Genomic DNA, 18,473 nt, shown 5'->3' with positions numbered 1-18,473 from the left:
AGTTTGCACTAGCAATCTTCCTCGAAATAAGATTCATATAATATTTTGAGAACGGGAGCGAAAACGGGTACCGGAACTGGAATAAGACATGAGATAATCTTCAATTCCAAACATTCTTATTATTTTTAAAGATTTATGAATTATTGATTTTATATTATATATTTATAATGTTGTAAAAATCTTCATATGTACCTATACATACTAAAATAATACATCAAGGGACATTAATATTAATTGTTGCGAAAATTTAACATTATTATTAACTTAACTATCTTATTTAACTTATGACTTTTAACTACATCTCCCATCTGACCGTGGAATATATCCATCATACACATCCATATTATATTATGAGGTTTTCATCTGCCCGCTCATTACTTCCACATCACCTCATATCTCAATAACTATTAGTACTTCTAGTATAACTCCCCATGGCCCTCTATAATCTCTCTACTTTAAAATAATATTATTATAAACAAAAGCTACATTTGTTTAATTATTCTCACCATGTGGGGTCTAACGTTTGTTATGTTTACGCAACTGATCGCCATTGATTATTTCAAATAGTTCAAACCACTCCTTCATTTGAAATAAACTACTAAAGAAACCGAAATTATACCAGTACGGCCTTCTCTAAAATCTTTAAATAATTCGTCTGTTCTTAGGAACATTCCCTGACCTTAAATGTCCCATACATAGTAGTAGAGGGTAAGGCAAGATTATCCTAATAACCTGTATACCGACATGTATGTCGCCGAATTAAACCATTCAGGTATATTAACTATTTCAAAAGTACTTGAAAAGTGCCTTCAAAGGTTATATATATATTTATATTAAATCCAAGGACTAAAGTGGTGCAGCGAGCGGAAAATGTATGTTAATCCATTCCTTTTTTTTACATTAGTTTTGGGCCTGGCCAGTTACAAAAAAAACAGTCTACGGACAGCTTCTTAAATATAGTTGTAGGCCCTGTCAAAAATACTGCGTTCAATTTTGTAGTTATATTTACAATTCGCTAAAATTAAAATAATTTTCTATTGTTTTCCTCGAAAGTATATAGTTATATAGTATATCTACCCCGCGACGTCGTTCGCGTACGTATTTTTACACCTTGGGTTACATTACTGGACTTTTAGTAGGGATCCCTAATTTTTTTGAAAATATTATATAGCCCATAAGACTCGGGGATAATGTAGCTTTCTAACAGTGAAATAATTATTCAAATCGGTTCAGTAGTTGCGGAGCCTATTCAATGCAAACAAACAAACAATCAAATCTTTCCTCTTTATAATATTAGTATAGATAGTATGGATAAAGCACTGATTAACTTGTGACCACTTGTGGAAAAGATGGGTTCTACTGCTCAAGAGTATTGATTTGTCTTGTGCTTTGCTCTATTTTGTCTTGTGCCTAAAAATTGCAACTTCGTTAAGAATCTCCCATTGGAGAACAATGTACTGTTTCATTTTCAGAAAATTTAGCCGAATTCCACCACCGGACATTACGTGCAAAGTACCATCCGCATCACGTAGACGTCTGGCATTCCACAACCGCACGTTTAGTTCGAAATTTCTTGCCTCGCACAGCCAATTTGTGGAATCGACTACCGGCAGCGGTCTTTCCGAACAGATACGACTTAGGGACCTTCAAGAAAAAAGCATACTCCCACCTTAAAGGCCGGCAACGCATTTCTTGACACGCCTGTTGTTGCGGATGTCCATGGGCGATTGCCTCACCTCTCCCCATCCCGTGAGCCTCTTGCCCGTTTGCCCCCTCTCATATAAAAAAAAATGTCATTGTGAAGTATTATATATTATTATATAAGAAATTTATCAACATACTCTTATTCATTTATTCTTATCTATATTTATATATCTTGTACGTCTATGTAAAGGTATCCCTAAACTTAATTAACACCACTTTCTTGATATCGGAATTACTTGAATAGTAGTAGCATACGTAACATTTCTCTATGATAACACACTATTTGTATAGCTTCGGTTTTATTTCCTGTCCCATGCTTTATTACGATAAAATACATTATTTATTAATCACAATATTCCTAATTTAAAGTTATTGAAAATTATTTTCTGTTTTTAGTCTTTTATGTCTTTTATGTTTCATAGCTTTTTAATTTTTTTTTTGTTTTTTTTTTGTTAAAACGATAATAATTTAATTTCTGGTGTGCACATGACTAACCAATCGCCTTGAAGACACCGGGTATAAAATAAAAAAACCTGAAGATCCTGGTAAGAATAATCGGACAGACTATTTCAATTATTGCTCAGGATTCTTGAAAAACCCCAAATATTCTGAGAGGCACTACAACTGCGCTCGTCACCTTGAGACATAAGATGTTAGGTCTCATTTGCCCAGTAATTTCACTAGCTAAGGCGCCCTTCAGACCGAAACACAGTAATGCTTACACATTACTGGTTCACGGCAGAAATAGGCGTCGTTGTGGTACCCATAATCTAACCAGAATCCTGTGCAAAGGAGCCTTCCACTGGTTTGGCCATCTATCCTTGTTAAGTGCGAAAAATTCCAAATTAATCTTACGTTTTGAATAGGTCAAACATTACCTTCGAAGATTCAGTCACATACCAAAGCAAGTTAGTAAAAGTTAATGTTTATGTGATAACCTTCATTAACATGAAATCATCCAAATACACTTTCAGAAATAATTAAATATCAACATGCGTACAACCAAGCCATTTTTATATTTATGTAATCACGAGTACACTGCCTTCAAACAATGCCTATGAAGTTGCACATGGATTAATATTGCACAATAAACCTACAATAGTGCAATAAAGGATTTTATGAATCATGAAGTTGCTCTGCCATCTTTACGAGGCTTATTTACTGGATCACTTTAAGGAAACCATAAAGCAGATGATTTACTCGATATTACTATCGACTAGCCTTTAACGGTTTTGTAAAATATAACAAGATCATAAAAATGTTATTGCTGCATCTCATTCTGGGAATAAGGGAGATATTGATAGTAAACATTTTGTCTGTTTCAGACTTGTAGTAATCGTTTTCAAAATAATGGAAAAAGATAAATTTTGATAAATAAATTTAAATGATAAATTTAATTTCGTCGAGTTGAGTCGACTAAAGGAACGCAATCACTGAGAGCAAAATTTACCAGAGTAATTTATACAATAACTAGCTGACGTGACAGACGTTGTTCTGTAGAAATTAAAAAAAAATACTGTTTTATAGGAATAAGCCATAATATTTCGAAACAACAAGAATTATTTCGTTAAAAATTTTCCCTGTTGTTATAATGAAATTGTTTCACAGCAGAACTGTCAATATGTGCATCACTAAATTCTATCATAGAAAATATGTCCATACAAAACAAATATTCGAATTAAAAATAAGTATGGGCACAACAGACATACATATGTCTAGTGTGGTATGGGTCTCAAATCGAAATAAAAACTATCCTATCTCTCAAGTTGGACTTAACCGTACTCGTTGAAATAATCCCCATTAAAATCCGTTTATTAGTTTAGAAGTCCATCGCGGTCAAACAACGTGTCACGTAATTTATATATATTAAGATTATTATAGAACGTAAATTGCAACTTTTGTTACTTTTTTTTAAATAAACAACAAAAATGCTCATGTTTCGTATCATTGCCTTGCCTTGATAAAGTTTTCCTCTGTGTTGTATGGTCTGAAGCACTATTCTTTGGTGGGGTGAGAGGTCAGCTAACCCCGCAGATACTTCGACCCTTTCCGGAATTATTGCATCCTCCGCCGTTCCATGTATTATCCCCAGCCTAACTAATACTGGCAGTAGAAGATTTATTTGACAATTAGCATGATGTTTGACTTCACTCACACATCTTCCACGATTTCATGTCGATTAGGCCGTCGACAGTACTGCGGGCCTACCATGAACTCTTATTGCGATTCAATTGACAACCTAAAATGAACTGCTTTGCTATTTCGTACCACGACGTGATTAGATCTATCTGATTTAGGTTGACGTCAAATCAACTGTTTAAATCGCAATGGTGTCAATTTAATGTCAAAAATGATATCAATCGAATGATCTGAATCGCAAACTGATTTAGTTCATTCATTCATTCGTACCATGAGGTGTTTATTCCACCTAACTGGATAGCTTATTTGTAAAGTGACCGATTCGAAAAAAGTTGCTACTTCCTTAGAGGAATGTGAATCGTGTTGTTCATAACTTTTAAAAAATAGTGAAAACATAGAAAAGAAAAATTTTATTGAGTAAAGATGAGATGAGAATACTTTATTGGACTTTTTTGTAAAACAAAATACTGAAAATAAATACCATACCATAAAAAAATGAAAATACTACAGACGGCAGTAAGGGCCCGTTCTATAGCCTGTTCGCAAGAACAAATTAAAAAAATATATACTCTGTGGTCCTGTCAAATCAAACATCAATGGGGGGCGTTCATAACTCGTTATTTTTACGAAAACACATAAGGAAAAATTTAATTTTTAATTCAAAGAACTATATTTATTTATATTACTATTATTTAATAAGTATTAAAAAGGGCTTAAAGGTTTATAATTTGACGCAATTGCGCATTTTTAAAACGTATTTTTAGTATTTTCTACGCAAAAAACCGCTAATATCATATCATTTTTAGGTTTCGAAAAGCAATTTTATTTCGTTCATTCTTCATAAGCGATCCAAACGCCATTCAGTAAAAGGCACTTCATGGTACGAATTTTAGTGATTCAGTTTGGGTATCTAAACTGAACTGCATCGGATTCGCATAGCTTATGATCTGTTTTACCTGACTCCTGTCGCCGTGTCGAACATTTCGACACACCACCAACTTCAACATCAACCCTCGCTATCTGATGTGCTTTACAGCATTTTCCAAAGAACTTTTTTCCACGTATATTCAAATGATGGAATGAACTTCCTTGAAACCTTCAAGAAAACCGTCTTCTTTCACATAAAAGGTTAAAAACGTATGCTTTATCATTGGCGTTGACACAGAGCGAATTTACCATCAGGTGAGACCACCACCTAGACTCCAGAAGCTTCTTCATCTACTATTCCATCAAAAATAACGGTTTACGAGCCATCTTGCATTAATTAATAATTCACTAAGAACCCTTAGTTTTAAATAACTCTTGGTACAATTGAGTCTATAAACTTAAATTTCATTTTCACCAACATATTGGTGTCATTTACGGTCCTCCGTTACCCTTAGGGACTAGCATAGCGAATGGTATGGTTATGGTTTCTCTTGTTGTTAATCTGTAGTTTTATGCGTGTTATTTTTCAAAATGCAAGAATTTCAACGAGAAGAAAGAGAGAGAGTTATAGAAACTGTGGAACTCATAGTTTTTAAAATGGCTGCATACTTATCGGGATTGATGTTTTATAAATATGAATCGATATGACTATATCCACTTCTTTTATTATGTAGATTGCTAAAAAAGTCTACTTATAGGTAGCAACACGTATTTCAATTCACCGAAAAACAAAATCTTCCATACCGACGATGTATGCTAGAATTTCTCTGTAGCATCAGAAAATATTTCGTTTTACTTTCCACACTTAAATAGATTGTTTCGTGAGGAAGGTTAAGATAAATTTATTGGTATTTCATGTAACCTTTCCAACTTGTTACTTTGTGTTGTATCGTCTAGAACCTACGCTAAAATAATATGCACACTATATTTTGGAAATATACAAACAAATGCATAAGTTAGTTTGCTAAAATGGAAGAATATAATATTGTAATAATGTATAGATGTGTCCGAAAAAGGCAAATTTTTAAGGTTCAAGCTGTTCAAGTTCAAAATAAATGTATAATTGTATTTAGTCGACTCAGCAGAAGAAATCTTTACAAGTACGTTTTCTGATCTTTTTTTAATTCAAAGAATAAGATTAAATAAGTTACCAGTATCAAAGATCGTAAACTAATTATTTGATAATCATGTACATAAATCGCAAAATTTTTTAAGCAATATTTATAGTGAAGATTCGAAAGTGCTTAGTTAAAGCCTAATTTATTTATTAGCCTTATTTATTAAGTTTATTTGACTTTGACTATATTTCCCGACCGACCGACATCTGGGATCAGTTAAGTTGTACATTATATTTACCTGGTTTCCTCCTCACCCGCCACTGCACCGGCTGGGGCGCCGGGCTTCCGGAGCCCGACGAGGCCAGCTTGAAGTTGTCACCTGTGGGAAGAAATAACTTATTAGAATGTCACATTATTTCTTAACGTCAAGAAGTGTGGATGAACTGCCAAAAATTTAGCTAGTGTAGATGTAAGTTTTAGGAAAGGGCAATACCACAATCAGTGGGATTATGAATGAGATTTACCAGTGGGAGGCTCCTTTGTGCACTTTCGAACTACATACGGTTTAAATAGTCTTCTTTTCATAGTATTTAAGTTAGTAATAAAGCTAACAATATTCTCCTTTGTTGTGATCCTCAAAATGTTTGTTGATGGATATAACATCACGACATCTATAGTTGACAAGAACAACTTCTTGCACAATAAGCTTAGATGAAACTAACAGTGAGTACTGCTTCGTAGAGTTGAAAACAGATGGCGCTTAATACAAAGAAAGCATTAAAAAATGAGACGTGATTTCAACGTTAAATTTTGTGTGTATGTTCTTCCAACCAGGCCGTTCAATCGGATGGATTTGTTTACAAGTTTATGGATTTTAATATCTTTGCGTGAAACTCAATTTTTTGACTGAAATTATGGTCTAAAACGTCCTAACACTTTATGCCATAAAATGAGTTATCTGACCGAGATAGAGCGGCAAAAATCTACCAAGCTATTTCGGATGTTAGTTGGAAGTGGAACAGCCAGAGATTGGCTGATTTTTTTAAATTAGTAACAATTAGTGGTTGTAGTTGGTTTAAAACAATTTTGGATTCATTCAAGAATTCCGAGCAGCACAGGACCACCGCCTTGCATATCCAGTGACTTTCTCTTGTAAAAAATGCTATTATAAAAATATCTAAGTTTACAAATAAATTAAGTTTTGGTAAAATCTTAAAACAATAATCTGTTGTCTATTTTAAATTTCTAGGATTGCATTAGTCGTAATATTTTGTAACATTTACATGTACTTGATGACTGAACCGTGTCTGAGACGTGAAATCTAATATATAAAATCCGTGTTTGTTATGATTTCCTCCGAAATGCTGATTGAAATTATTTCTATTTAACTTTGTGTGCATATCCGGTAGGTCTGAGAATCGGCCAATATCTATATTTCATACTCTAATTTTTTTTTTTTTTTTTTTTAAATTAATATGGCAATACAACGTGTGCCGGACAGCTAGTAACATTAAAATAACAGAGATACAGATTCAATTTGAATCTGTTCTTTTCTAATAAGCTAATTTCCACGCGGTGCTGGTTTGGCATGAGTTTATTACGAGCGCTCCTGTCAACACGCAAGACAATGTCCCACCTGCAACCAATCCGCGTTCCGCGCGCGAGGCAGCACGCGTGATAGGAAACACATGTACCTATAACATAATACGATGCGGGTGGTACGCACGTGGATGATAACATGCATGACAGGATAAAAGCCCTTAGAAATAAGCGTTGTATATAAGATTGGGGACGAAATGTCTTCGCATTTCATATGAAAATTAAATTTTTGCTGAGTGGCTAAAAATGTGTGTGGTCTTTTTTATTAAAATAAGGGACGAGACGAGCAGGACCGTTCAGCTGATGGTGATTGATACGCCCCACCCATTACAATGCAGCGCCGCTCATTATTGAAAAACGTAACAATTATGAGCGGCACTACTACTGTGCTCGTCACCTTAAGACATAAGATGTCAAGTCTCATTTGCCCAGTAATTTCACTAGCTACTGCCTTCTGACCGAAACACAGTAATGTGTAAGCAGTTTCACGGCAGAAATAGGCCCCATAGTGGTACCCATAATTTAGTTGGCATCCGGTGTAAAGCAGCCTCCACTGGTCTAACATTATCCTGATGAAAGACCACACCCTTTCTATTGATACAGCCGCTTTCTTTAAATTTTTTGCTTTAATCTCATCAGTTGTTGGAATTAGAGTCCCAGCCGATGGTTCTGCCCGTTGCTAAAAGCTCATAATGAATAACGATGCCCTTCCAATCTGACCAAACACGGGTTTTGCCACAGTCTGCGAAGTTTAATACATTTCATCACCAGTTATCAATCTCCTTAAAATCGATTCGGTTTCTCAATGGTTCGGTTAATGGGTCCAAACTGTTTTTACGATTCCCAGTTTTACAAACATCTACTTAAGACTCCCGCTGTGATTCATCTGGTGTTGCAATAGAGTGCGCAGATCACTTACCATCCAGTCTCTTTACATCTCTTTTTCCAAAAAAAATGCTTGTCAAATACTGACCCCCTCTGGATGTGGTTAATCTTGAAACATACATTTGTTTACATAATATTATTTTCAAAGGGAAATTTTGAAGGTTTTCTTTACGGTAAAGGTGATATAGTTGATTTTCGTAGTAAGCCATTGCTTACGACATTTCTTATACATATCCTAACCAATTACTTACGTACGTATATTTTAATTGTGCCGATAACAATCTTGATTACTCTGTTCCGTTGAACAAATTAAATACAATTATCTTTTTCCAATATACGTAATTAATATTGATTGGGTGTGTATATTCTTACTAGAATTGTAGTATCTGATTGTAACATGTTTATTATGTTTGACAAAATATAGCGAGGAGACGCAATGGATTTAATATTTTTTTATTGAAATAAATATATGTAATAATAACTCAGTTATGTTATGTTATTTAATATTGCTTTTTCAATCAATTATATTATATCAATCAATTATAATTCTTATGTCTCAAGATGACGAGCGCAACTGTAGTGTCGCTCAGAATTTATGGGTTTTTCAAAAATCCTGAGCGGCACTGTATTGTAATGGGTAGGGCGTATCAATTACCATCAGCTGAATGTCCTGCTCGTCTCGTCACTTATTTTCATAAAAAAATGGACCTCCAATTGGCGATGATCACACACATACATGGTTTCTGGCATTGTCATCGATCCTTTCATGAAAGCTCTCCAGTTCTTAGTCGACTTCGTCTCTTGACTCGGTCAATTTGTAGTAAATTCCTGATTAAGACGTTTTCCAACACTTCAACCCACCTTCGCTGAATAAATCCGTGTAATATTTTTTTTAATTATTGAAGTGAAACTTCTTAAATGGTTTGAAACGCATTCAGTAGTTCGTCTTCTTGTCAAAATATCTGATCTAAGGCACTCATTAAATAAAGGGCTATTCCCTCGTTAATTACTTAATAATTTTTTACCCTTGGATATGTGATCTAAAGGCAAATTTATTATCGACATTATATAAAACTACTGTATACCTAATAAATAGCCTAAAAGTGACCCAGCCGTTCACAAAGCACTGGGACCCCGATAATTCGAGCTGTTCTGCGTTGCACGCAGTCAAGTGGATCGTGATACTGGGATATGCCAGACCAGAGGTGACAGCAATACTCCATATGTGGCCGGACCTGCACTTTGTAGAGCGCTAGAATGTGGGCCGGCTTAAAGTATTCCCGTGCTCTATTTTTGACGCCCAGCTTCTTCGAAGCCAATTTGGCTGTGCTTTCCGGATGACCGAGGAATTGGCAATCGCTCGAGATCGAGACCCAGTATTCCGATACTGGGCGAGGCTTTGAGGGAAGTGTTTGTCAAAGAGCGGTGATACGACAAATAGGCCTTTTTTAGTGGTAAACGCGCAAACTAGAGTCTTACGGGTCATGAGGATTGAACCTTGTCCAATTAAGCCCCATTACGCGACCTTCTCAAGAGAGGGCTCAATAGATGACACAAATTTCTCCCGGGACGGCTTAACGATTTCCCGAGAGAGACCATCTGGGGCCGTGTATACGACAATACCAGTGCTGTGGTCTGCATAGCGATCTATATTGGCGGTGTCCAACATATCATTGATATGCAAAAGAAACACTGTCGGAGATAGCACACAGCCAAGGGGCACTCCACGCTCTTCACGCGCTTCGGGTTCGAGCAAAAACAGTCGAATACAGGTGTATTCAGTTCTCCTTCTAATATTTAAGCTTTTAGCCACCTGTAATATTCAAGCAAAACTTCACTTCAATCCACCATCAAACTTCTACGATTTTAACGCGGTCATAAAAATGAGGACACCGAATTTGTATGCACAAACTAAAAGAAATTTTGTGTACAAACGTACGAAATGTAGCCAGTAACTTTGTAGGCATGTTTGTCGGAGCAAAACTCGTGTTTTTTTTATATAAGAAGAAGCTAAAGGATGAAGGGTATAGGCATGGGCCTAATCGTATCGAGTTAACAGCAGCCGGCACATGATTCCATAAAGTGGCTGTGCGGAGTAAAAAGTTTATTGCGAAACGAGTGGGTCATCTGTTATAACACATTTTAACGTGAAACATTTCAAATAAAATAAAAATCATTTTATTCATGTTGGTCACGGAAATGACACTTAGGAATGTTAAAAGTTTTCTTTTCTTTTTATTTCCACCGCCACTTCTTTACACTTCGGAAAGGGTTGAGTTTTAATGAGAAGAAGAAACTAGAACTTACTATTACATTTGGCTTGGCACCGACTTAAAACCTATCAATAGGTAGTAGTTCCCGAACTTTCAATTCTTCGTGTAAAATTTTCTGAATGTGGATCATACCAATCCCCAATAGTCCTAGAAATGTCTCATAGGTAATCCGCGGGTTTTCTTCAATTAGCCGCATAACAGTAGCCACATTATTTTCGTTGACGGCAGTGGAATGCCGCACTTCACGAAATTCATCATGTAAAGAACCCGACCTCTCTCAAATTCAACAAATCGTCGCCTCACGGTGCTCAAGCAAGGTGCATTTCTCCCAAAAGCATTTTAAAGACGAGCGGCACAGTCATGCAGAGAGAGAGAACATTTAAAATCATAAAATATCATCGCTCTAAAATCTTTTCGACTTAATTCCATTTTCGTTGAGTACGTAGAACTTTGATGTGTGAAAAAAAAACAATTGACAAATGATTTCCCGCCAATTTTTTTTTTTTTTTATTACTAAGAAGGTTGCAACGTTTCAAAAAATATAACACTCGAAATTGGAATAGTTCCGATTAGCTAGCAGTGAAAAACTTTTAGTGTGCCCCATGTAAAAACAAGAGTTATTGAGTACAGTAGATGCATCAATCCACACACTCTCATTCTCATTTTCATGTGATGTCCTGTGTGGAATTAGTTTACAACGGTTTCAGATATAGTAGAATCACTTTGTAGGTTAATAATAAAGTCAAACAATTAGTCATAAGTACATAATATGACCCGATGAGTAACAGCTGGTAACGGTAAGTCCAACGTGGAGTTATCCAAATATATCGGTATTCAGACTACGTCACATGACAAAGGGAATTATTCAGAACACGACCGAGCGATAATTTTGTTTGGCGACGAATAAGCAGAAGTATTAATCTTTGGTGAAATTGTTTATTGAAATGAGAAGAATAAGCCTAACGTTTATAGTTCAGACAAGAAATATAAAAGATCGACATAAGTAAAAACTCCATCAAAGCCAGTTTAATAATGCGAAATAAAACAATTGTTTTGTTCTATAATCATCTTTATACAAATAAATCCAGTATCCTGATGTTTGTTTCCAGTGAACTTCTGAACTTTAATTTTAATGGAGTGCAGTTTAGTCCAACTTGAGAGATAGGCTTGTTTTCATTTCGATTTGGTACCCATAATTATTTTTATTTCCAATATATGTTTTGTATGGACACATTTTCTATAGGAGAATTTATTGACTAACGCTTTGACAGTTCTGCTGTGAAATAATTTCATTATTACATTTTACGAAATAATTTCTGATGTTATGAAATATCATTGATAATTTTATAAGAAACAGTATTTTATTATAATGTACAGAACAACGTCATTCGGGTCAGTTAGTAAAATAATAAATTGACAATGTATAATTTTTTGAGTTATCTTGAGTGTAAATTCCGCTAATATATTTTGTATTAATCAATTTGACACGTGTTTCGTCTCTACACGAGGCATCCTCAGGAGATGTTGACTCGGCAAATTCTGGGAGGAGACAATGAATATAATTGTATAAACGATCGCGCTCCCTTGCTCTACTTTACCAAAACGAGCGTAACATATCTGAGTGAATCTATACGTACTGTAACCGATTTGGTTGACAAGTCGTAAACAGACAGCCACGCACTAGCTCCGTAGTATTTTGACTATAAAAACCACTACCACACTTTGACAAATCAAAATTGATCCCGAATTATTGAGCCGTCAGGTTACCCTAGTATATTCTTATTCTATGAACTAATATAATCTTCGATTCTCACGTTATATTTATTTATTTATAAAGGAAACAAACAGATACATCACTAAAGTAAAAAATTAAGTTAAATAAAATATAAAAATTACAATATTGGATATATCCTAAAATAGTTTCACGGAGAACACAAAAGAATACAATTATACAGGCACGACAACAGAACGTTAAGATAAGTGAACAATAGAATATTTAGGCGAATACACAATATTATATAAATCAAGACACAGACAGACATACTAGTGGATATAATAATGAATAAAGATACAAGGTTTAAGGTAAGGACAGTAATTGTTGTTTTAACTTATTCTTAAATGACGCAGTAGATGAGTGCGAAAACAGGTCGACATTAATGTGAGACTCCAATTAAGAACGCATTCTGTGAAACCCAATTGGTTCTAGGAGTATGTAGGATGAAAGACCTGGCAAGAACATTGAATGGCAAAAGCTTAAGAAGTTCGGGACAAGTTCAAATATATTTATATAATCTCATAGGTAATCCGTATATATGTATGTATGTATCTCTTGTACGTTTAATGCGAGGAAATATTTAACAGGTGCTCCCTATGTCGCTTCCGGTGGGACAAGAGCTTATTAACTCTCATTAGAAATAATTGAATTGCGTGCAATTCGATGCTTTCTGTATCGATAACATGAAATAGTATCCATAGCATGAAATAGAATCAGGAATGAGGAGACCCGTAGGAGAACCAAAGTAACCGACATAGTCAAGACGATTGCGAAACGGCAGTAAAGTCCTCGAATGGCGACCACGTACCGGAAGACGCAGTGTTGGTAGGCCCCCCACAAGATGGACGACGATCTGGTCAAGATCGCCGGAATACGTTGGATGAGGGCAACGCAGGACCGATCGTCGTGGAAACCTTTGGGGTACGCCGTTTTCTGGGATGATTCAAGCTGTTTGGGGTCAAAGATTATTATAATTTAAGTCAAGTAATTATAATAATTCACACACGTTAGATAATAATCTTTCAACGTAAATATATATTTCCTATTATCAGATATTTAATTAAAATAATTTTTGTTTTGTCAACGAGCTATGGATCGCAGTATTCTGAAATTCAAGTTACCCTTTCCCAAGTGCGGTTTTCAAGGAGCTTTCTTCCACGTACTACAAAGCTGTGGAATGAGCTTCCTTGTGCGGCGTTTCCGGTACGATACGACGTGTGTACCTTCAAAAAAAGCGCGTAATCTGGTGATTACTTAACACCAGGTGACCCGTACGCTCGTTTGTCCATTTTGTTTTATGTGACTCACTAAATTTGGTTCTGCTGAATTATGATGACTGGACGAGAATAATGATATATGATATAATTTCTTCCACGTACTACAAAGCTGTGGAATGAGCTTCCTTGTGCGGCGTTTCCGGTACGATACGACGTGTGTACCTTCAAAAAAAGCGCGTAATCTGGTGATTACTTAACACCAGGTGACCCGTACGCTCGTTTGTCCATTTTGTTTTATGTGACTCACTAAATTTGGTTCTGCTGAATTATGATGCCTGGACGAGAATAATGATATATGATATAATTTCTTCCACGTACTACAAAGCTGTGGAATGAGCTTCCTTGTGCGGCGTTTCCGGTACGATACGACGTGTGTACCTTCAAAAAAAGCGCGTAATCTGGTGATTACTTAACACCAGGTGACCCGTACGCTCGTTTGTCCATTTTGTTTTATGTGACTCACTAAATTTGGTTCTGCTGAATTATGATGACTGGACGAGAATAATGATATATGATATAATTTCTTCCACGTACTACAAAGCTGTGGAATGAGCTTCCTTGTGCGGTGTTTCCGGGACGATACGACATGGGTACCTTTAAAATAAGCGCGTACACCTTCCTTAAAGGCCGGCAACGCTACTGAGATTCCTCTGGTGTTGCAAGAGATTGTGGGCGGCGGTGATCACTTTACACCATATGACCCGTACCCTGTTTTGTCCATTCCATAAAAAAAAAACCACTGCTGATAAGTTTTAAATTATTTGGTCAGAACTTTAAGGAATAACCAGGTATTAGGTAAAAAAGGGTCCGTATCCCGTAATTACTTCATTAGAACTAATGGAATGTAAACCAAACAGGATTACTTGATTACTTAGTTGAGCCGTGGGTTGAGCAATTAAGGCTGAACTCTGAAGAGATAGATTGACATTTAAGACGGTTCCTAATTCCTTTATGATTAGTTCCCGAGATGAAATGGGCATATTTAATTGAAATTATTAATAGATTAAGTGTACAGTGCTATTAGTAATTAAGTACCAAACTCCGATATTTAATTCTATAATCTTAGACTATGGATTGGTGTCCGCTGCGCACCAACTAGATACCGCACTAGCTAAGAATTGTAGTGTGTATTGGCTATTTGTAAAGATGCTTGTGTGCGTGCCGTCGTGACACTTAATGGCATCTTTCAAATTTAGTAACATACGCTTCGTGTTATTTTACATTGAAATTAATAAAATACAAAATACTTACTGATGATATGTGATCCCAGTACTTATTTCTTGTAGTATTATTTTCACAAAGTTTTACAACGCAAGCCCGGCACTTTAGTTTCAATTATTAGCAAAGTTTAACCGTACATGTGGCGCGTCAACGTCACACATTGTTCGAGACTGGCTCGAGTACGCCCATTCGGGTGTAGTATAAGTTGCCGCAATTTGCGACTACGGCTGCGGTATCCAGTCTTAATCCAAGTCTATAACACACAAATAAAATTTGAAAACAATTTTATGAGCGATGCGAGATTCGAATCTCGTATGCTTTGTTCAAAGTCACTCCAACGGTTAGCTCAGTTGGGAGAGAGATCGCACGGAACGGAGGTCGTGGGTTCAATTCCCGCATCGTTTATAAAATTTTGTATTCAAATTTTATCTGTGTATTAAACCCAGAAATGAGGGTTATCACTTTAAAAACATAACAAATTGTTTAGACTAGCAAGAGCGACATCTCAAGTCAATTTCCTTATATGCAAATATTGGGATTGAGCAGGTTATCAAGTGTAAAGTAGATCCTGTAGATGAAACCACAACCTAAAAGTTGAACAAAGCATACAAGATTTTATGACGATACGTCACTCCAACGCACTCCTCAGAGCACTCGCACGGAACGCGAGAGGTCGTGCGTTCAATTCCCGCATCGTTTATAAAATTTTGTATTCAAATTTTATCTGTGTATTAAACCCAGAAATGAGGGTTATCACTTTAAAAACATAACAAATTGTTAAGTCTGTAATGTTTCTCGACAAAACAACATAAACAGAGATTCACAAGAATTGTCCTTCAAGAATATATTCGATACTTAAGCGTGGGACGTTACGACGTTGACTCTTTAATTGTCACATCTATTCCATAAGACAAACAACAACTACAGTAAAGGCAAAATAACCACTATTACACAGATAATAAACGATAATTATCCATGCACACATAAAACAATAAACAAAGAAATTGCGCATTAAAACTGCGCAGCTCATATATTTTCTTGTACTGTTATTATTTAATGTTAATAATGTAGACTTTCACCGCGTTCAATTGTGAGGAAGGCTACTAGCAAAGTGAATGTGTCGCTCAATCGAAATATTCCACAACAATTTCGGATTCACCATAATGGCTTTGTACAACAGATGAATGAAAAACTAAGTATAATAATAAAAAAATACGGGTTAAACTCCATTGCTTTATTTATGAGTATAAAAGCATTTATGTGGTTAAATACAATATTCATTTATTGAGCTATCGTACACAAAAATAGTAAAAATTTACATTACATAAAAAAATTAACACTTAAGAACTATTAAGTAACTGTAAAAATATTCCACGGCTGAGGTTCGATCCCTCGACCTCGCGGTGTTTCGGCTTCTTCCTGAACAATTTGTTATGATTTTAAAGTGATAACCCTCACTTCTAGGATTAATACACTAATAAAAATTTTAAACAAAATTTTATGAACGATGCGGGGCTTGAACCCACGACCTCAGGCGTTCGGTGCCAGTGTTGTTCAACTCTCAGGTTGTGGCTTCAAAGCATACAAGATGTTATGACGATACGTCACTCGCACGATTAGCTCAGGAGCACGATTCGAAACTCGCACCGTTCATAAAATGTTGTTTTCAAATTTTATTTGTGTATTCAACCACTGGTCTAATAACTCAATCTTCTTGGTAAGGTAACGTTAAGCCATGCCACTAATTCCAGGGTAGTTTGGTTCGGATCTACTTCCACCATCTCTTTCAATTCATTGTTATTCACTTGCGTCTGCCACGTAGTTCTTTCTGCAAATCCAAGTTTCTACACGAAAGCGTTTAAACCAAAATCTCACGGTACCTTCATTAGCAGTTCCTCTCCAAAAGCAACATTAGAATATCTACAACATTCAATGATATCAACGATCATAACGTTGACATTTTTCACGACACGTTTAAGTCATATAGAAATAAAGTTTTAGAAAAAATAACGACCACGGTACGTAATAGTTTGTATTAGATTGTTAATGACTTATTAATTCTTACTTTTATTTTTTATAATTTCACACTTACCACATTATAATTATTTATATTGTATAGTTTCTAGAATTAAGATTTATTACTAAGTTACTTAATTTAGAATAACCAACCAAGAATTAGTATGTAAGTGCAAATCAATTGTTAATGTTGAGTTATTGTTGGTACATCTGAAATAAATAAAACATTTATATTGCGAGCTGTTTCTGCCGCGTTAGTTCCGCGTCCGAACTCGTATTCAAAAATAACTTGAATTTTATAAGCATCCATCTTTCTTTTCTAGGCTGAATAAAAAAAAACAACTGAAAGTCTATAATCGAATGTTGCACATTTTATAAAAGAAGAACTTTTATAAAATGTTTTAAGAAAGAAGAACATAGGTACCTATGTAGTGAAAAAAGTTACACTCAAAAATCTCTAACCATGAAGGTTCTATGTCAATTTGAGGTACCTTCTACAATAAATCGGAAATTTCATACTTTATAAATTTTAAAACTTATAAATAGGGGTCTATTATTATAAACTAACTGACCCGGCAAACCCTGTTTTGCCATATAAATTGTTTTGATCTTTTGCTTGCTAGTTGATAAGAGATGGCGCTAGTTGTATTCATTAGTAACAATCACACTTCTTTTATATTTTGTATAATTCACACTATAGTTCTATAAGTTATAGCCTATTTGTTATTCTGGTGTGTAAGCTATATTATTGTAAAGTTTCATCAAAATCTATTCAGTAGATTTTGCGTTAAAGAAGTTCAAACATACATCCAGACATACAAACTTTCACATTTATAATATTAGTAGGATGTCTAATACGGAATCTAATGTGTTAACATCAATTTAATTTTATTACTGTGGTAATAATTAATATGTGTGGGTCTTATTGTAATGATAATTCTGATAGTTTCAACTAAATATTTTTTTATGAAAATAAGGGACGAGACGAGCAGGACGTTCAGCTGATGATAATTTATACGCCTTACCCATTACAATGCAGTGCCGCTCAGGATTATTGAAAAACCCAATAATTCTGAGCGGCACTACAATTGCGGTCGTCACCTTGAGACATAAGATGTTAAGTCTCATTTATGCCTAGTAATTTCACTAGCTACGGCGCCCTTTGGACCGAAACACAGTAATGTTTACACAATACTGCTTCACGACAGAAATAGGCGATAGAAATATTACATATTATTAACGCAATTTAAAAGAGGAAACGATCAATTTATACAATAATTTATTCTTAAGTATAGCTATTTATCGCAAATTATGAGATGTAGCCGTTAAAAAGTAACTGAACCAGAATATAAAACTGATAGTATATCGACCTTAAGTTCAATGTCCCCTAATCTACGACTATCGGTCACCTAAATAGTTAGGTATCAACATATAACTCATATAGTTTATACATTTATCTGAATTCAAGTGCGATTTTTGATAGAAGCTATATTTCAAAGATATATTAAAATATATCTTTTAACGGAAAAAGAATATTATTATAATATAATACGTGGTATTCACACGTACGTAACTAATTGAAATTCTTAACATAGAAGAT

At 35.1% G+C, this 18,473-nt stretch overlaps 1 protein-coding gene across 4 annotated transcripts in view; it reads right to left on the bottom strand.

The window, feature by feature from the left end:
* The window catches only part of LOC126965935 (dual 3',5'-cyclic-AMP and -GMP phosphodiesterase 11-like), a 282,867-nt gene that overhangs the window by 217,236 nt on the left and 47,158 nt on the right, over nucleotides 1-18,473 (bottom strand). For all 4 annotated transcript variants that reach the window (XM_050809740.1, XM_050809742.1, XM_050809741.1 and 1 more), the window contains exon 2: nucleotides 6,127-6,207. The gene's annotated coding sequence lies outside the window, so the exon portion shown is untranslated. The remainder of the gene's footprint in view (nucleotides 1-6,126; nucleotides 6,208-18,473) is intronic.

This window comes from Leptidea sinapis, chromosome 9 (genome assembly GCF_905404315.1).
Source record: "Leptidea sinapis chromosome 9, ilLepSina1.1, whole genome shotgun sequence".
In the NCBI taxonomy this organism is placed as follows: domain Eukaryota; kingdom Metazoa; phylum Arthropoda; class Insecta; order Lepidoptera; family Pieridae; genus Leptidea; species Leptidea sinapis.
The sequence above is the reverse complement of the archived record's forward strand: the minus strand, read 5'-3'. Positions and strand labels throughout refer to the sequence as shown.